This window comes from Gavia stellata, chromosome 1, assembly GCF_030936135.1.
Source record: "Gavia stellata isolate bGavSte3 chromosome 1, bGavSte3.hap2, whole genome shotgun sequence".
Classification (NCBI taxonomy): domain Eukaryota; kingdom Metazoa; phylum Chordata; class Aves; order Gaviiformes; family Gaviidae; genus Gavia; species Gavia stellata.
In genome coordinates this window covers 64,455,576-64,477,250 of record NC_082594.1, presented here as the reverse complement: position 1 = coordinate 64,477,250, position 21,675 = coordinate 64,455,576, and the positions used below count along the sequence as shown (strand labels likewise).

Below are 21,675 nucleotides of genomic sequence, written 5' to 3'. Positions count from 1 at the left end.
ATCAACAAAAATTCCCCCCATCTAAATCAAAATAACATCGTCACACCACCAACAAAGGTGGACAGTTTACACACACTCCACCCCTCATCCCCTCACCTCTGTCACATAAAGATGGGAAACAATACTGGTTTAATTTCTGACAATTCTTGTTCATACTCCTATTCTAATTGCACTATAGAGGAGACATGGTTTCAAAATAAAACTGCTATTACCACAGAAAGTCTGGCAATGCTCTAATAAGGGTGGTAGCTCTTGTAAAGGTGGCCTTTTATGTGAATGTGCGTAGCTTTTAGAAACACGTGGAAGAATGATTTAGTATTTACACTTTTCTAATTGCTAATGAGGTTTATGAGGTATACGTGATGAAATGCAGAGTACATTTTTAGTGGATTGATACCAGATTTACGAGTGTAGATTTCCCTTGGAGTGATAATGGTGTAAGTTAACCGCCGCAGGTGGGCAGAGGAAGAACGATGGGGAAAAAAACATGTGCCCGGGTGCATAAGCACTTTTTGCACCCACAGGAGAACTCAGTCAGCAGATATCTCAAGTACAAACAAGCCTCAAATCACAGTGGCTAAAGCTGGTGAATTAACACAGCCTTTGAGAACATGGGCCTGTGAGCGTGACCGCCAGAGCTCTGCACTGTTTCCTTGAGGTTACTAAAAACATTAATTTTGTCCAAATCAGGTAGATACAAATGATAGCACAGCTGTCAAATTAGCTAGATCAGATAATACAAAGTATATGCCAAATTTATGTGTTTTTTCTGGGTTTTTTTACATTGCCTGTATGTTTCAATAGGAGGCTAGAATACATCTGATACGGAATCTGGCATAGAACCTACTGGTATAAAGGTTAATCCAGCAGAAAATTTTCCATTGTTCCGGACTGTTGTGTGAGCTTATACCAGTTCAGTGTTGTGCATCATGTGTCGGTGGCATTTTTGATCCATAATTAAGAGATTTACAGCAGCATCTACTCTGCTGTCAAAATATCCTCTTGTTGAATGGCTGGAGGAGTTGGAAGTTTACGGCCATTTCTGCAAAAAAGCCTCCTCAGTGGTGTTCTTCCTGAATAACTCTTTGTCTCTCTCTGTGTATTGAGCAGGAAATATTCTTTCCTGTCCTGTGAAGAGAAGATTGTATACTGCTCTTATTTAAGCAACCTCATTTAATTAGCTCTTTTTAGCATAGTTGAAGTGCTAGTTGGTATCGTCGTAGCAAAAGGGTGTGTGAACACTACCAACACAGATAGTGGCATAGCAAAGTGACCCAGAATGCTCATTCCCTTGGAGAAAAGAGCTGAGCTGTGATATGAACCAACACGCAGCAGTTCTTGCCTTCAGCGCAAGCACTTCTTGCTGATGCAGCAGGGGGCAAACTGGGTACCCGCCAAACCAGATGCCTATGGCTCCAACAACCTATCCATAAACCGCAGCATCTGCTGGGACATGCCTGTTGGAAGAGAATCTGACTTTCCCAGTATAAATCTCCTGAAGATTTAATCAGCAGATGTGCTGGTGCCCTTGGAAAGGGCTGCAGTTGGACATTTTCTAAGGAGCACTTGAATTTACAATCAGTTTTCCCAGTCTAAAAGCAATTAAATTCTTTTATAACATGTCACGAGGCCCACTCATTTTCCAAACTATTTAAGGACTAATGAAATATGAAAATTGCTTTGAAGATATGCACATTCGACTGTTATATGTTTATAATACAAAGTATACGCATATTAAGGATGGATTAATTGTATAGACTACTTGGAACTGTTGACGGATATCATACAGCTCCCCCAAAATTCAGCAAATATACAGTGTAGCAGAGTAGGAGTATAATATATACTAGCTGTACAAGGAATCACATTTTTCTAATTATCGTTAAGTTCATTCTACCTCAGAAACACAGTGACATTTAGATAGAAATAGAAACGATTTTTTTTCCTTGTAAAACAGTTCCCTGGCATCTCCTTCCTTCCACCTTAAAGGCCCTGAGGATGAAAAGGGCTTGAGACACCCTTGGTATTAATATTACTAGTATCACTTATTTATGCTTAAGAACCAGGGACCAGAACCAATTTTAAATTGTCGCCTGTCCTACAAAAATAAGTAAAGGAGAAAAAGATGTGCCACAGCGCAAAAGTCCTAATAACAATGAAATGTTCTTTCATTGCAGATACATCATCATTGCATAAAATGTAAATGTTTTTTCAGTATGTGTAACTTTCCTCATATCTATAGTACATTTTTGTCTTTCAACATTCAAGTGGCCTGGATAGAATTGCATTGCTAGTGATGAAGAGGGATTAAACTGCTTAAAATTTCCATTGTGAACCTACCATGGAGCTTTTAGTTATTATTTTTACTTAGATTTTTGTTATTGCAAACAATATATAGTGTTATATATTTATGAAAACCTATGCTATTACTAGAGTGTGTGTAATATTCCTGTAAGTTTACAACAGGGTAGTCTGTATTCAAATGCAAAACAGACCTGGTGACTCCTGAATTCTTTGTTGCTGAAAAATTTAGTAAAAGAGGTACTATTGCTATACAAGCCAGAGGTCATGTTCCATAATAGCCGATGCATGCAGGCTGCGCACCAATTGTGGACTGACTTATTACAGTTTTGTTAGCCTTACCTGCCTATCTCTGCATGCGAATTCATTCTGCAAACACACATTCACATTAGCTTACTGTAGCTTTAGAAAAAGATTCTCAGATTTTGGCTGAAGTTGAGCCTTTTAGTTGAAGGTGGCTGCTCAGACAAATGATATTTATATCTCTAGTAAAAGTGACGAACCAAACAGTGTATGCAGTTCTAATAATTAACTCCTTTCTACTGACTGTCTAACCATTTGTTTAAATGCTACCATGTCGACATTTGCATCGGACTGGTACTCTCGACAGACAGCTTATCAGCATACAAAAAAGTTTTAAGGACATGTGATCAGTGACTGTTTATTTCAAAAAAGAAGAAACTTACTGATCCACAAAATGAGGTTCTTTTAAGAAGATAAACTAATCAGTAATTGTAGTAGAGTACAGTCACTTTGAGTAAAACACAATGCTGCATTAGGCAGACAATTTCTTGAGAAATGTAAGAGACTATCTACATAGTTTTTTTCTTTCTGCTTTTTCTTCTAACAGTACTGATTTGCAGCATTGTAGCATTCTCATCTATTCTAGTCTCTCAAAGGAAAAGACATGACTATTTAGAAGAAAAAAATCAATGGTGGTAATTTTTCAGTATATTGCTTATCATAGTATTTTTCAACCATCATTCGAATGACATCATAGATCAAATTTTCAGGTAGGGATGTGATTGGTGTGCCCAGGAATATAAATAAATACTTACTATGACATTAAATTATTTATGTAATAACTGCCCATGTAAGTCAACATTACCTTAACTGTTTACCTTATCATTCTCATTATAATTGTTACATATAAATATAATTGGTATTATTCAACTTACACCTGCGTAAAGTTCATAATTTCATACATACATCTGAAATAAGAAGAAATACATAGGAACAAATAGCAGCTTATCAATACTGAGGTTTTGTGACATATGTATATTTCTAAATTTCTTACATAACCCGTTAAAAACTTTCTTTAAAGCAATATTGTCTGCTTAGATGATTGAGCAAATAACAAGGAGTTGAGACTAAAAAGAAGTTTTGACTATCAGTTTGCTGCTCTGCCAAAAACTCAGCAAAGCAATATTTGATTTGGATTGAATTTAAGTTAATTTATTTTCTTTTGAACTGCAACCCAATAACATTTAGTATCAAATGAAGTAATCTGCCTTATTCAACATAAACAAAACATGTCGTTTCATTTCCTTACAAGAAAAGCAAAGGAAATAAAAAGTAGGACTCACAAAATTATTACAGAAGGTGAAAGTGACTTTTTATTCTGTCTTTCCTATTAGAACTCTTTCATTTTTAAAAAGTCTGTGAAGAGATAAAAAAAAAAAAATAAAAAGTTCCAAATTTGATAATGAGGGGATTTATTTGGGAAGAGGGTAACCCTTTTCTGGTTATTGTCTCATAGTCAGCATGACCCACAGAAAAGGTCTTGAGCTTCCCCACTTAGGGTGTCAGCTGTCCATTTCAAAGTGAGTTCAAAGCATCTAGAGCATGAGGGGATATTGAACCTTCATGTCCGAGGTAAGTGCTGCAACTTCCCAGTTAGCTCATGCTGAGGCAGAAAAGCTTAGCACAGTCCGCTCAGGAAGTTTCACCTTCTTTTGGCAGGAAGCTCAAGAACACCACAGGCTTTCAAACGTAAGTTTTTCTTGGTGTTTTGAAGCATAGTCAAAGCAAAGCCAGAAAACAATCACCTTTTGGCCCTGGATTTACTCCCCAATCTTGAAATCTGGCTCACACTTTGATCAGAATTCAATACGTCTGTAAACTTCCTGGCTATAGTCACCGAAGTCTACAGACTGCGGTTATCAGCGTTTCAAGGGAGATCTGAACTGTTGATATATGTCACATAGGGCACTTTTCTGCTCTCTAGCAAATAAAGGTCAACAAATAAATTACATTTTGCACTAATCAACTCTTTAGACAACTACAGTCATAAAGTACTTCAAGCTGTATTGTTCGTAGTTGTTAAGTGTGAAAAGACGACCTTGGTACCCAGTGCTGACCACAGAGATCCCAAGGCTTATTACAGGGACACTGCAGTAGCAAGCCTTCCTAAGGATTGTTATAAACCTTGACATTTCACTAGCAAGAGTAAATAAGGCATTATCAAAACACTATCCCAACACCTAACCACTTCGCATTTGTAAAATCTGACACTTGAAATGTTCAAGTATTCCATAAGAACAGCCACTTTATGCCACATACCTATATACATTATTGCTGTTTATCATACAGAAATATCTGGTTCATTACAGTGGTTCAACTCATATCTGACAGTGAAGCTGTTTGAAAGAAATTAGTAGGTTGCGTCCATTTCGTCAGAAATTCCGTTTTGTCAGGACAGTTAAAGTTGGGTTCCAATTAGAGAGGAAGAGGAAGCATGGTTTTGCCAGATGGACACTTCTTTTCAGACGGCTTTCCTGAAGTAAATACATTCTGTCATGAATAATTAAGAGACTTCTCGGCGGGATTATATCATTAAGTGGTTCTAAGTCACTATAAAAATTTAGGATAAAACCCTATGATGAAAGAAAAGGGATTTTTTTTTTTTTAAGTTAGCATCTAGCTGCTTGCTACTTGACTCCTTTCCTGATAGAGGATGAGTGCTGACACATATGCATTTTGCTGTAAAGCTTTCTGGGCTATAGCAGGCTTGATATAAGGGAAACATAATACAAAATTAGTTGTTAGTCTTGAACTTTATTATAGCTGATAACTCAGTGCAATACATGTTGCTTGTGGTAATAAGGATTTCACCAAACACAGTCAAGCTCTTCAGTAAAAAAGCTCTGGTTATAGACAAAAAGCTTGATTTTCCAATTGCTTATACTCAGAACAATTTACCCATTTGAAGTCTCAGAGTATTCTAAAGCTTCTGGCCTGCGCTCAGATTAGAAACAGGACATATTTTTAATACAAAAAGAAAAACACAGAAGCAAGGGTCTGAATAAGGATTTTATGCTAGTTTATCGGTCAGAGAAAGTGTCAGAGACCAGATGAAAGCACATTTTGTCAAGGAATTAAGCCAAACATGAATGAGTACTATAAAGATACAATTCAACTAAGAACAATTATAAAATAAGATAAAGGGATAACTGAATGTACAGATTCAGGACAGGTAATGATTAGGCAGTGGATCATCAGAAAAGCATTTATCATAACCTAAATGAGAGTCAAGTATGCCTTGATATCGCAAAAAATTAATCATCATATGTAACACCCTTATTTACATATGCAAATATAAGAGCCATGAAATACTTAGCATGGTAAAGCTTCAACTGGAGTATTCTGTGTGATTTTGGGCATCCCATTTCAGGTAAATCAGGATCAGTTAGAGAAAATCCAGAGGAAAGCAATAGAAAAATTTATCAGACAAATGACTTAGAGCAAAAGAGCTCATTAAATGTAGCCTACAGAAGACTGAGAAAGATATTGCAAAGAGGAAAAGTCCTACAGTCCTTTGGGCCCAAAACCATGGACATGGAAATACCACTACTTTACACAGCTGACCTAAGGGACACAGAAGAATAGCATGGTAGAGCACGAAACAAATCTTTGAGAAATGAGCCAATTTCAAGGAGATGCAAAATGTGAAGGCCACTGTACTAGAACTAAGATATGAAGATAATTTCCTGCACTCACTTCTTCTGGATTTTGATACTGCAGTCCTATAAAATTTGCAGGGGACATCAAATTGGGGGGAACAGCCAATATGCTGGAGGGTAGGGCTGCCCTTTACAGGCTAAAGGAATGGGCCAACAGGAACTTCATGAAATTCCGCACAGACCAGTCCAAAGTCCTGCAGCTGGGAAGGAATAAACCCTTGCAATGATACAGGCTAATGAGCTGGGGAAAAGGCCTTGGGGGCCCTGAGGGCAGGGAGCTGGGCAGGAGCCGGCAATGAGCCTGAGCGGCAGAAATAGCCAGCAGCATCCAAGGCTGCATCATCATGAGCACTGCCAGGAGAATGGGGGTTGTTTCCCCCTGCCCAGCACTCACTGTTAGACCACAACTACATATTGCAGCCAGCTTCGTACATGCACACACACACACACAATACACAGAGGACATTGCTGAAGTGGGGTGAGATCAGTGGAGGGCCACCTCAACAGTCAGGGCTGGAGACATGATGTGGGAGGCTTGTTGAGTGAGAAAGGCTTGTTCAGCCCAGGGAAGGGAAGGCTCCAGAGACACAAACATCCTTGGAGTTTTTCAAGACTTGACTGGACAAAGCTCTGAACAACCTTATCTGATCTCACAGCTGGTCCTGCTTGGAGCAGGCGGTGCACCAGCAACCTCCTGAAGTCCCTGCCAAAATTAATCATCCTATGATCCTATGAAACACATTAAACTTATTTCTCAGATATGTTGGGTTTTTTTTGAACTTCATACAAAAACATTAATTTTGGCCCCAGAAGAGTGGGAGATCAAGAAAAGGTAGGTCTTGAATTGTTGGGGACATTACCTTGACCTTTGAACAGTCCCTGAAACATAAAAATTTAACATTGCTCTTAAAGCCATAAGGTATCTGAGGACAAGTAAGTTTTATTTAGAAATTTATGTTGTTTAAAATCTCAAGGGATGACACTGTTCTAAAATCAGGACAATCTTAAACGTCAGAGCCCTACCAAAGGATGAGTCAAAATAGGAAGAGAATATCTGCGCACTGCAACTCCTCTGCTTAGGTCAGCAACCCTTTTCACTAGTTTATATAGCAGTTAAAATAGCACAGCATTAGTATTTTATGAGGAGGAAAATGTCTTCTCATCTTGGAAATAAATATTTGGACAACAACTTCTAAATAATCTTTATTAAAATTTTAGAAAACTTAAATTTCAAAGAAATTAAATTTTAAGAAAAAATGATATGAACAATTTACCATCAGGAAATCTCCAGACACTTTGATCACCTTCTATGAACTAGAAACCAAAGGAAACCTCTTTTAGGATTTTTTTTATATCTTCAAAACATCTGGAGAAATAGTATTATTGGTAGGTCAGAAGATTTCTGTCGGTTGTTTTAGAAAGAACTGGGGCACAAGGGCAAATTCCTGAAATTTAGGAAGATATCCCATGTGAGCTGTATCAAAATAATTGTCAGGGTAGGTGCTGTGACCACCATCAACATCTCCAAGCTTATTCAACTTAGCTTGATTTTGTGTCTAGACAATAAATGGTTTGTACCTTCCGCGTGAAATTATTCATTCATAAGTCTAGCAGAATGACTGAAAAATAATCCTTTTTTGCACAAAACCACTCAGGGACAATAAGATTTTTATTCTACTGGACTTCCAGGTAAAGGTGTGCACTAAATGAGTCCAATCTTACTTTATTTAGATCTTAGTTCTTATGTTGTATGAAGTGGGGAAAAAGGGCTGAAAGTCACTACAGAAACTCTGCTTATTCCAGATGTCATCCTGAGGCAGAAGCCCACACATTTAAAGATTCGGGAATTATAGAATCATCTTCCTGGTAAGACCTGGGAACATGAATGCAAACACAGCTAAAACAGTCCTGACATTAGCTTACAAATCAGTTAAGTTTTCTCTTTTGTGTAGCTGTTGCAATAGATATTCAAAGAACCTGTCTGTTTGCACAGTAGATACTGTCTTGATGGAAAGAGTTGGACCAGATCTCTGGAGGCCCTTTTCAAACCAAGGACCAAGAAAAATATTATTTTTCTCTGTTGATATTCCTTTAGTTGGTGAAAGAAGAAAGAAAAAACCCGCCAAAAAACGCATGAGAAGAGCTGAATGTCATAATCTGTTCTTTTCTGAGATACCAGGGTAACTGGTTCCTGTGAGAAATAACAACTTTTATGGTGTGCTTTCTTCTTCTGATCCACTTGCCCACATGTCATTTCTCTGCTACTAGTAGGATTTGTCTTAGCTAACCCCTAGAGAAACAGAACAGTATCAACTCCTATTCTAGCACAATTAACTAGTACATTTATTTCGCTAAAAGGAGTTCAAAATTAGTGGGTAAAGAATTCACATGAAAGCAGCGAAGAATAAAAATTTAACATAAACAAATAACTAAATACAGGACTCTGTATCAATACTTAATTATGCAATTCAAGCCAGTGCAGATCATGCTATGAATCAGAAATTCTGGATTTTGTTTATAACTCCCTTATTTCTTTTATAAAAGTAACGTACAAATAAAGCTCTTAATATTAATTCACTAATTCAACATAGCTATTAAAACTGAGATCCTGATACTTCATATTTATGTATACAAGCCGGAACTTTTTTATTCTCACTTAAAGAACAAAAAATCCACATTTTTTTAATATCATGCTGTAATCATGTGGAAACCCATCATGCAGTAATTCTCCAAAACCATTACGTGCTGTCCAGTTAAAGAAATTCAGAACAGAGAAATGAAATCATGCTGTTTCCAAACATCATCTTCAGCCTAGATATGATCTTCTGCATACCTCTCCCCTCACAGAGAGGTGTCCAAATTCTTTGTAATTGTGGTGACAGGCAGCAAATAGAACTGACTTGCCATTTGCTTTGCATGAGCTGGTTGATGAGTCAGCTTTATAGGCAACTGATAGGAAATACTGTGTTTATATCCTAGAGGAGAACATGTCACTTTGAATGTATTCAGATATGCCTATCGGAAGCATTCATACACTTCTGCTGTTGTAAAGGCTTTTATTATAGCTTGACCTTAAATAAAATGTGTCATTAAAAAAGGCACACAAGTATCCTCTCATTGCTAGCTTCTATAAAATGTTGCATCAACTGTTCTAAAAAAAAACCACAGACCATGCATGTCATGACATCATATTTAGTGCTTTCAGGCCACTGGAACAACAAGAAGTAAAGATTTTTTTTCTTGCCAGGTTTACATGTACAGTGAAGTAGAATAATTATTTATTCCACCACTGTGTATTGTCCCAGTTCAGCAAAACATTGGTGCATACCTAACTTCAAAACTATGCTTCATCCCACTGATTTCAGTTGAATCTTAGTATCATAATAAATGTTAATATGAAACACAACTGGAAGTTATAGACTGACACCCTATGCTGAGCTTTGATTCACTAGGACAGAAAGAAAGGCAGATGAGATGTTTAAGTGAGACAGCAGGAGATAAGTAGTACTGGAGACTCAGACTTCAAGCTGCCCTAAGTATTGCCTGCATAATTTCTAGGTATATCACCTTATCATACATCTACTTCTACACAGTGCAATGCAGTATCACACAAAGATTCCTGAGCTATACCTACATGACCTAGGTGTAATACAGAAAGCACAGTAAGTGAGGCTAACTACCTCAAATGGACCACTGCCCCAACACAGCTATGGTACTTTTTGCACAGCACCATCTGAGGTGTCTCTGCTACACACCACAATAAGCCACACAGACTTATCTTTTGCCTCTACCTGTCTTTATATAAAGTCTAAAACAAAGCCAGTTTTAATTGGACTTTTCTTATTACAAAATCTTCATTAATTGATGCTTTGTTGCTAGAAAATTCTCAAGAGAGTCAGCATCACAGGAGGATGAAGCAGTATTTCATAATCAGGTTCCAGCTCTAACACCATCAATATGCACGTTGTGGGTGTCATTTAATGTGACATTGTATTAAGAAGCATGGATTAACAAGCTAAATCCCTTCCTTTCCCTTATTAGTGCTGCTCAATGAACCATGTATCTGCACAATCATGTGAAAAGCATGTGGCTTTTGCCTTTGCAGTCCCTATCCCTCCTTTCCATCCAGCTCAGGGCAGTAACTCTGATTAAGCACAATGGTTGTCACTGAAAATTCAGCATTATCAGATCAGTTAATTTTTACTTTAAGCTAAGGTGGAAATTATAGTATCTCAGGTATATGTTAGTTCCAGACAAAATACAACCATTTATAAACGAGTTTTCTTACAACTAGGTCAGTTTACTGTCCTCAGATTAAATATATGTGAATTCTTCCTCTGAAATATACCAAATTTTTCTAAAAGGTTAGCTATTCCTGTGACTACTTGCTAAATTCCAAGACTTAATTTAGGTATAACTAAACATCGAACTTAAGGACTGTTTTCCCAGACTGAGAATGAATGACTTCATAGATTTACATAGGTTTTTAAAAATGTTTTAAAAACTGCTGGCATGAAGGGTATTGAGTGTATAAAACCAAGACATGACCTTTCAAAAATAAAGTCCACTAATCTCTACTATATTTGCAAAGTCACAGAATAAGAAATTACAACAAACATTTTTATTTCTTTAGATCTCTCATGTGAATATGAGAGGACAATGTATTCTGCTTAGTGAGGAAAAGCTGCCTTGCACTTAGCACTGTTTGATATGTAAACAGGAATGAGATAAAGACAAAGCAAAACAGTTGACATCAATGAAGTAAACGACATTTACAGAACATGATAATGAATAGCTTCTGTCTTTTTTCTCTGAGGGAAAAAGGGCATATTTTACTGCCTTTTTTTCCTTTGTTTTCAGCTTTTAAACCTATTCCAGTCTGAACAAATTTTACATCCTTTGAACCATGTTATGCAGTAGCACTGAGCTAGAATTACTGCTAACCATTTAAGTGCACAGCTTTCTGCTCATAACTAGTGCAACAAAGCACCAAAACCAGCATTTAAAAAATAGGAATAACTTTGTTAATGCCAAGAGGTAAGGTATCAGCACAATATTAATAAATTAAACATTGCAGACAGATTTGGTGATATCCAGAACACAGGTCTTATTTTTATTTTTCTAAACTAAGAAAATCACATGTTAAGATACGTCTTTTGTAAACTGGTTTCAGCACAGAAAGCTTCTATTAGCCTGTGTGTTGCTCAGTAAATATTTTTGCCTTGATATTTTCATATGACAAAATTTCAAATAATTCATTAAGTGTACCTGTACTACAAAGTACATGAGTTTTTACAGACAGTTGATACACTCAAATGGAAAGCAAAGAAATACAGCTTGGTCTTTATTCTCAAAATGCCAAATGTCTTTAGGCCAAACTCAGGTACATTTTTTTTTTTTAATTATATTGATATTCCTGTAGAATAGGTTTATATCAGAGACTCAAGACTTCTGTTCCTAAAATTACATTAAAATGTAAATCTAGGATAATTCCATTAAAGAAAAAATTGAATACATAACAGGTGTGACTAAAAATAGAACTTTTCACACCTCTGGCGACATTAAAAGAAATAATAAAGGCAGTATACCTTGTAGTGCTGTTTCTCTGACTCATATCATTCAGTATTTTATAGGACAGAATCACTCAGGAGATCATAATTCTGTGATCTATCACTCTAGCAGCATAATTTTGAAGTTGAATATACATTAAATAAGGAGCATGATGATGATGATGATAAAAAAGTAGCAAATATTGAGCATTGCTGAACATGTAAAGAAAATCTGTCGTCTGCATGCAAGTGGAAACTGGTCCAATCCATCTCCTGAAATGCTTCAGAAATTGTATTTGAACTTTGCTCCTACAACCAAGAGTAATTCTGTATTCCTGTGTTCAGACTTAGTTTGGCACTATCTGCCAGGTAGATGTCATTAAGTTTATCAGCCTCAAGGCATTTCTCCACCAGCGTTTGCTACTTTTTAAATGCTGATTCATTAAATAAAACTTACTGGGTTAAGAGCCACAGTATCAGATCTAAAATTTAAAAAGTGCTCTGGGTACCTGCTTATAACTTTCACCAGTATCCAGTTAAAATGTTGATAATATACTTCAAAATTATTTCATACAAACACTGATTGTTCACGGATCAGTTTCAGATCAGCTGTTTTACAAGAAGCCCTCTTCTTCCCGTATATGCAGGCAAGGCCATGTGTATTCAGGTATGTATACTACACAAGTAATTCTGAAGAGTAAGATTCCTTTAAAGCCCTTTAACTTGGCCAAAAAGATGTTAAGGCCCGCCAAGACACTAGTCACTTTAGTGATGTTTGAAATACTGGGAAATATACATTATTTACACAAGAATGAGACATTTTTATGGAGGATTAAGATAATTAGTTAATCAGTAACAATTATTTACCTATCATGGGCAAGAAAGTCTCACACAATAAAAGAATATGAGTTAGTGCAGTACCTAACTTTACCCACTTGTTCTACAAACCAAGAATATTCTTCTTTCTACTTTAAATGGAGTAGATACATAGGTATTTATGTATGTTATCTATTCAGCAATCAACAAGCCACAATCATTAGTGGCCACCCCCTTAAGGTAAGCAGAGGGTCCTGCTTTTTGCACAGCCAGCAAGTTACACAACACTGAACACAGGGTTCAGTTATAGAGAATTCACAGCTGCTCTCCCATGCTCAGCAAGACCTGCCTTGCCTCCCCCTGCCCCGGGACCAATTTCTGTCCCAAGTGTGTTCCAGGACCTCCAAAAATGGGAATAAGTTGGATGCATGTGTGTGCACATCTTCTCAGCCCTCCCAGTAAAATCATGCCAGATAAAAGTTCACAAATGAACTATTTCTGACATTAAATTTCCCATGGTGTCTTCCATTGCCTCTCATAAGGCAGAAAGTACTAAAGACCCATAAGCTGTATGCTCAGCAAACCTGAAGTAAACTTTATAAGTTGAACACTGAGAACTCGATTGAAGGGCTGCATCTAAGGGGGTTACTTAGGTGCTGAAGTTACACTGACTTTACCCTGTATAAAAGGAACTGGCCTTCCTAAATCAAGAGAATTTGCAAATTTACTTCAGTACTTTCATGGTTTGTGCATCCAAATAGGACAAAGAAACTCCCTGTTGAGTCTTATTGCTAAAATCCACACTGTGTTTACACATAGGGATTTGCAGTTTGTACAGTTTAGTTCTGTAGGCAGGATAGGTTTGTATCCAAACACATTGTTTTCTAAATAAAATGAAATAATAACATTAAATAAAATAAACAGAGAAGAAAGATGATAACAGAATAAATTATGCCTCAGAGTAGCCCTTTTTTTTCCCCTAAGATATATGGGAAGCTGGAATGGGAAGAGATTGGAGATCATAACTGAATGTTTAAAAAACAGGCTCCAGAATAAACTTCAAAACCATAGAATTTAGTAAGAAGTTTCCATTTGTTCCAATTTTGACTTAAGGACCAACCTAACGCGATAACATACTCACTGAAGTTCATCATAGTACATATTTTATCAGATGCTGCTCCATTCCTCTTAATTGCTACCTGATTGAGGAGTCCTGTTTAAACAGGGGATTAGGTCTGGAAATACAGGAACTATACATAGTGGAGATGAAAATATAGTGGGAAAGCAATCACTGAGGGCCTGATAGAAATGGGGACAGGACTGCAGGTACAAGAAAGTACAGATGATACTAATGTACTAATAATGAATCTGATTTCTCTAGCTGCAACTGAAACAGTTATACAGAAGCAAACACAAAGAAATACTCAGAAATATTAGGATAAAAATGTACAATTTCTAGCAGTAGCAGTTTTAACTCATCTGGATTTGTGACAGAATAGTCATAAAAAATAAAGCCCAAGGGAACAATGATTTAAATAGAAAAACATGTCTAAGAAGGGTCACATAGACTTTCTCTGTCTTTTATTCATTACTGGAAAATTTTAATGACATAGGACAGTCTCCAATTGTTTTCCAAAAAATTATTCCACTAAATAAATGATTTTCCTATTTAATAGTATCATTTTCATTATTTTTTTTTTACTGTGAAAGGCCACAGATTTTTTTCTACAAATGATTAGCCCTGTTCTTAGTCTTTGTAATCCTTATCTTGGGTGAACAAAACAGATCACGAAACTGTCGTGTACCAGCATCAACATAAACACTGCAATTACTTTGTAAGTTTAATACTAAGCTGCAACACCAGCTTGGTAAACTGATTTCTACCCATTTAACGATTCAGTTATGTTAAAATTTCATAAAAGTTAAAGCAGAAATTAGAAGATGCCAGCATTTGTCATAAGCCATAAATTACACTTCTCTATAATTATGGTTACAAATGCAGTTTCTTTGTCAAATAGTATTTCTACATTGTTTCAATGTCCTTTTCCATCATTTCAGTCAGCAGAAAATTTCTACTGTTTTTCATTTCAGAGGACTTTCTTGATTTGCGTAGTTCTTTGTGCAAACTGGATTTGTTCTAACAATTTTTCTCAACTGCATTACTACTATTGAAGAAATGTTGAAACTTCAAATCAGATAAGCAGAGGCCTTTTTAGCACAGATAGGTCACAGACCAAAATGGTGTGTTAGGAAGCACAGAACCTCATACATGTTTCTTCCTTGAAGCAATCTGAACCACTCCCATTCAGCTCTCCCCAGTGTGTCTCCTTGTCTGATCCAGAGTGCTGCTTGCACAGCTCTGATAAAAATACAGCTTTCCCTGGTTAGATAGGCTAATATACGTGTGAAAATCATTAAGCGTCCCGAAAACCCCTGTACTATTTTACATCTGTTGACTGCCAATCAAAGGTGACTCGAAACTATTGAAACTATAATTGTAACTATTTTTGTTTACTTTTGATACCAACCAGTGAGTACATCAAGTTTCATATGATTTATGTTGTACTGTACTAAGCTGCAACAATAACACTGTGCTGTGATTCCAAGAGTTGTGTCATAAACTAACTAGAGATAAACAAACTAACTGGATAAATAAACTAACTAGAGATAAAGACCTATATGTAGAATAAAGAAGTTCCAAAGATCATCTGGGTAATGGGTAATTCAGTACAAGATATTCCTGCACCATTCTGTCCAGCATTATATTGCATAAAATAGTTTTAGAAGCCAAGATTGATGGAGCTGCCATTCTTTGGAGCTGTATAAAACTGAGATCCTAAAATCTTCTGGTCATTAGCACTCAATTAACATATTCAGAAGACTTTGATTGCTTACTTGTAGGCTTTAGACAAAACTCAGTTTGAGTAGTTATATTTTAACTACAAAAAAATCCATGTGCAATTCTAGCAGGAATCAAAGGAAACTGTGAATGGCACTAACCTGACACAATCAGGTTTAAGCTCAGTGTAGAGGTCATTTTGAGTTATGATTAATGAAAGAACTACAGGAATAAAACTATGCTACACTTTGGATTGACCTTGCCTGACTTTCCCAGAGAGAGTTGGCTAGAGTAACTGTAAAGTTACTCCAGTGCAGTGAAAAATTCAAGCTAGCTCAGGGAGCCCAATGAAGACAGTAAGTTCAAACAACGGTGAGAAGTATTGTCTCTCTTAGATCTAACATTAAGTTGAAATGAGCTGAGTTCAATGACTGGGGCTTCCGTATGCCAATAACAGTTTCTTAAATGACCCATTCCTGACTGGAAATTCATCTACAGTAATTGTATCAGGATGATTCTAAGAGTGACTTTTGAAATATAAATTGCAGAACTATATTATCGCTCTAGATTTATGCAATGTAATAGCTAAGTGGTTTCAGGAGCTGAATCCACTGAATCTCCCCCCACATATGAGACGATTAACATCCTAGTAAAGTGCAGAGATATATTTTGTACTTAAACTAAAAGCCAAATGAGCACCTCTACCGTTTTTACAAGTGAGTGATCACATCTACTTTTAAGCTAAGGTTTCCACAGCAATTTCATCCCTTGGACCTACAACCATTTTCAGTCTGACTTGAAATACTGGTGGGCTGCCTAAACAGTCAGCACTTAATTTCTTCAACAGAGGACCAAATTTAACTTCAATATATAACTTCCACAGATCTCTGGAGGTTTCTTTTTTCTAACAAAAGGTTGAACTTGGCCCAGAAACTTTAAGGTGTAAGATACTCATCAACAAATTTCACAACAAATTGGAAAGTCATCTGGTTCATGTTATATTTATTTTTGCTTTTTTTTTTCTCCATTTCAAGCAATTTACTCCAAACAATGGTTTATTGTATGTTTAGTTTTCCGTTAAAACTAAGACAGAAGTATGTTCTGTCTTCAGTAGACTCTATAGATCGCGGTGCACTTAATTACCAACTTTGTTTCTTTCTCTTGGATTAAACAGATTTCAGTTTTCCCTGCCTCCTACTCTTTATCTTTCATGCCACAGACAGATTATTCTCCTCTTATTTTCTGCATGTTTCCATATCATGCTTACCCCAAAGGAGACAAAGACAAAGCCTCTCTCAAACAAATAGCAAATGGTATCATGCCAAGTCAAATGAAGTAAATGCAAGTTTGTGGATTAAAACTAAACATGCAGAAGTAAACTGACTAGAGCTATAAAAAGGCAAAAATCAAAGTGGTTTTATATGGTCTGATGTTATTTTTTTCCTGTTCTGAACTGCTCACTGGCATCAAGGGAATGTAAAATACCAGAGATTACCAGATATCCGAGTTCCTTTAGGAAAATACAGAAACACAAGGAGGAGTGCCTTGGCTCTACCATACCACTCTAAACATACAATTTATTCCTGAAAAAACACCTAGTTAGTTCTACACCTTTGGCTTGTTAGAATTATGATGGAGAGAAAAACAGTTGTTGAAAAGAGAGGTAATCATAATGAATGATTTCTTTACCTCTGAGAGTCTGCCAATGGAGTGCTGTATATCCTGTGCCACTATTCAATCAATATGTATGAAGAATGATACAATGAAGAGGGGATTGTTAACATCAAATGAAAGAAAATACCCAGAGGAATATGAGCTTCAGATTTACACTCTTGAACAAAGCAGAATTTCTATAGCATTTATTCTGAAAACCAGACAAATAACAAGTCCACTTGGGACCTAAGACAAAGACACTGAGCTAAGTCTCAGGCTTATTTTACTACCTTTACTTTGTCAAATAAAAATTATTCTTGGTTTTCATGTAAATTAATTATTATTAAACATCATTGGAGCTATATTTTCTTAAAGGATCCTTTGGGAATAAAGCAGTAATGTCAAAAGCAGCTAATGTCAAAACTGGAATAAATAATTAAACACCAAAATCCAAAGCTAAGGTACCTCTGCTTTCAAGTAGAAAAATACTGTTTTGGATATCTTGACATGTAATTAGAATGCAAGTGTGCAGGTGTGTATGTAACTAACTCTAAATTCATGATGAACCACAAAAAACAAGTGAACAGCCAGATACTCAAAACAAATATTGTGAAATAATGTTAATAACATAGATGTATACTTTATGCATGAGGTGTAGGTATCTGCAAATATAAAAATAACCACTTAATTTGCAAAATAAAACAGATGACACAAATTAATATTTCAGTTTTGTTTTGAAAACCTAAGCTGTGATCCTGATTATAACTTTTGTAATTTCAATGCTAGCCTCCTAGTAACGTATCTTGTAGGACACAACTATCCACAAATATCTCACAGAAAGAGGGGGTTTATGATAGATGAAATGTAGTCAATTTTCAGAGAGATACCATATAATATTAACTTTAACGCTGACACTATTGTTAGGTGCACAGTGATGATTTTAGGGAGGAAGTTTTGTCTACATAGTCCAGTCATCATATCTGCCCTGTTAAAAAACACTGAAAAATTTCTTAGCTTCTGTACACTAATAGGCTGCTTAGGGTTCCATCTAATTTTCTTTAAAATATGAGAGTCTAAGCCTGAAATATGAGAGACTAAGCCTAAAAGCTTAGTTGAACAGAAGTGAACATGAATAAGAAAAATGAGATGAATTAGACCACAGAGCAACACTTTAAAAAATCAATATTGGATGCAAAAACCCCCAAACTTAGTTACACTTTGTTGTATTTTTTGATCTCAGATATATCTAAAAACATGTATTGTAAAATATTACATTAGAATTAGATAAAATTAGATAAAATCAATATCACTTTAAAACATGTAGATGTATCTTATTACAGCATTGAATATATTTTCTGGTGTCCATCCTCAACAAAGCCAAATGAGTTAGTTATGATTATTACTATCCAGCATAACAAATCACACACATCAGCCATTACTGGTGTTGCCTCTCAACTCTTCCTTCTTTGGAGTGTAAAGAACAACACTGATGCTTCAGGATCATGCTCCAAGAGATTAACAGAGCCTGAATCTCAAAGAAAGAAAAGGACAAGAAAAAGAGAGATAAGGAAAAAAAAAAGTTCAATTCCTCTTCATTACTGGGGAGGAAAAAGAGTAAACCAAGTTGAATAATCTCATGAACCCTATTTACTCAGAAAACCTGCATGAATGAAGAAGACAAAGGAAAACTGAAGAAGGTAGGAGTACTGGGGTAAAGCCTGTTACCAGTTGAAATAAAAGGGAAGTGAAGGCTGAAGTAGTAAGAAGGCAGGGAAAAACATGTTAAAGAGAACAATGTGAAAGTGCATTTTGCTGGAATATGCATATGTTACACATGCAGTGAAGAAGGTTCAACATTAAAAAAAAAAAAAGTGAAAAAATTTAGACATCAGTAAATACAAGGTAAACAGGAAAAGAATAAATGGTATGCACCAAAAGTAAACAAAACCAAACAAAAAAAAAAAGCAAAAGACAACAGAGAAAATTTAGACAATTCTTTTGATGTTGAAATTATTCCAGGTTACATAGATATAAAACTCACTGAAGCAAGTTTAAACCTGCTCCAGGTTCTCAGACAAGTATATCTGTTTCTCCTCTCTCCATTACCTTTCTAATAACTAGTTGGTGTAGTTTAGCTGTCAGACCTCACTGGAACCTAAGTAAATGGAATTGCCTTATTTCATTAGGAATTTACAGGTCTTGTCCTTAAAATAGTACTACTGGTTGCAAATCAGATTTTCACAGTAGTACTGTATGAGGATGTATGAATTGTATCAGGAAGATGTAAACTGATTGAAGTGTATAATTTTTATATTTGCTACCATGTAACTTAAAAAAACCCCACAAACTATTTTCACTTTTACTTAGGGCTTCACCTATCCATATTCACTTATTGTACTGAAAAGAATTCCAGCAAAATTAACTGAGAGTTAACTCCCTCAGTTTTTGAAATCTGTGTTTGAAACTGTATCTTCACATTACCCTATTATTTAGAAAGTCTGCCAAGCGTGGTTGAAAAGTCTTTGTACCCCAATGGTCCTTTGCTGTCTAGGCACGCTAATATACATAGCTTGCGCTACATGTATTACTGCATTGTCTTATAAGTGATAATGTATTTGAAATGCAAGCTTTCTGGAGAAAAGGAATGTGCTGCATGTAATCAAGTTAGGACAGGAAAACTTGCACAGTACAAAAAAATACAGATTTACTTGTTCAACCAGAACTTGAATGTTTGTTTCCAATTTAAGAGACCTTTGGAAGAGAAGAGAGAACGTGGAAGAAGCAGAGAAACAGAAAAAAAGTTGAGTATAAATACATTCGGTATGTCTATATATGTGCATACACACATAAATTCAAGGTATATTACTTTGAGACACCTGAGATATAAGAAAGTAAAGAAAATACTTGTTGCCTTTGAACCTTTAAGAAATATTTTTTAAAATTCCAATGACTCCAGAAAATGTCTCATAAAATCTTATTTCACAATAATCTAAGCCTCTAAACCCCTCAGCTGTTACGCAGGATGTTTACAAGCAGAAAAAAAAAAAATTCAATTAGATATGAAATTAGTTATGATATTGAATTTAGCTTGGATATCCAAAGACAGATAATTTTTTTGCAGAGCGCTCCAGAGTTACTTTTGGCAAGGTAAAACTTTTTCTAGAATAATTCCAGTATAATAATTTGAAAAATAACTTTCTACTCAGCATTCATTACAAAAAAAGTGTGTCGGAGTAGGATAATTGCAAGATGATAAATTTCAGACACTGCCTTTGAGAATCACCTATACATAGTCATCGAGTCTTTAAAATTCCTTATCTTCTGTAAAATATCAACCGCACTTCTAATTTTTGAAGGTCTTGGTTTGTGTGTTAGTATGGTGGTCAATGCTAAGTACAGGAAAAAGAACACAAAGAAAGTAGAAACGAGTAATAAGTTATCTGTATGATTTAATGCAAGACAAAAAATAGGTTGGGAAAGGAAAAGGAAGTGGGAGACTGATTCAGGTTTTTCCTGTTCTTCACTCACATCTTTACTAAGAACTTAAATGCCAAAAGATCCATGGCAAAAAAATCTTAGGGGTGACAGACAAACTACAAATCACTAGCTTAATAGTTGCGACAAGAGCTGCCATGTACTGGAAGTGTTAACTAAGAACAAGATTACAGGCAATATGCTAAAGAAAATACACATATTGAAGAAAATATACATATGCAGAGGACAGCAATTAATACAGAAATTTGAAGATTTAGTGGTTTTTAAGAATGTGGGGAAAAATAGTTATTCATTAAATCTCATTAAAAATGATGAAGGATCTTCGATGATTCTGCAGAGATCTTGAATGCCCTCTGCCCCCTCGAGGGTTTAGCTGCCTGGGCTGTGCAAGAAGCCTTTTTGGGACCTCCCTTGGCTCAGAAGCAGCTTTTGAGCTCAGGTGTTGGGTCTTGCTACTGGCCTGACCTGGGGTCAGCCATGCCTGTGCCCAGCCACAGACACCCCTGCCCCCACCTGTGGGCTCATCTCCTGGCCTGGTCTCATCCTGCCCCTATCCCCATGGCCCTGCCCAGGTCTCTGGGTAGTGTCTGACCTCACTGATCATCCCTGGACCCGCTGGGTGCCATAGGGAGGTGCCAGGAGGGTGAGGACCCTGCCCCACTGCCACACTGCACCTGCCTGGCTCCTCTCTGGACATTACACAGAATTGCCTACATCCTGGAAAAGGCACTGAAAACTCACAACTCAAAGGAGGCCTAGCAAAACTGTTGCTAGCATTTGAGAATGATTTCAAGGTTCGAAAGTCTCACCCAGTATGATTTCCTGGGTGTGTCTGAAAAGTAGAAATGATAGGCTGCTACTATTTGCACAGAAGAATTAGGAAGGGGTTTTGGCCAAGTAGACCTAGAAGGACTTGACCACCATAGCCATTCAGCTGCAGGGATGGTAAGCCTTACATCTCCTGTCACAGCTTTTCTCCCTTCCTGTGCCCATATCTCCCACAATGGAAAATCTGAGGAACATCTGAGTCTGATCTTTACCTTCCTCCTAAATTTAAATACAA

The 21,675-nt window shown here is 36.4% G+C and overlaps 1 protein-coding gene across 1 annotated transcript in view; it reads right to left on the bottom strand.

Moving 5' to 3' along the window:
* The window catches only part of MYO16 (myosin XVI), a 301,679-nt gene that overhangs the window by 130,005 nt on the left and 149,999 nt on the right, over window positions 1-21,675 (bottom strand). The gene's annotated exons all lie outside the window — the stretch shown is intronic.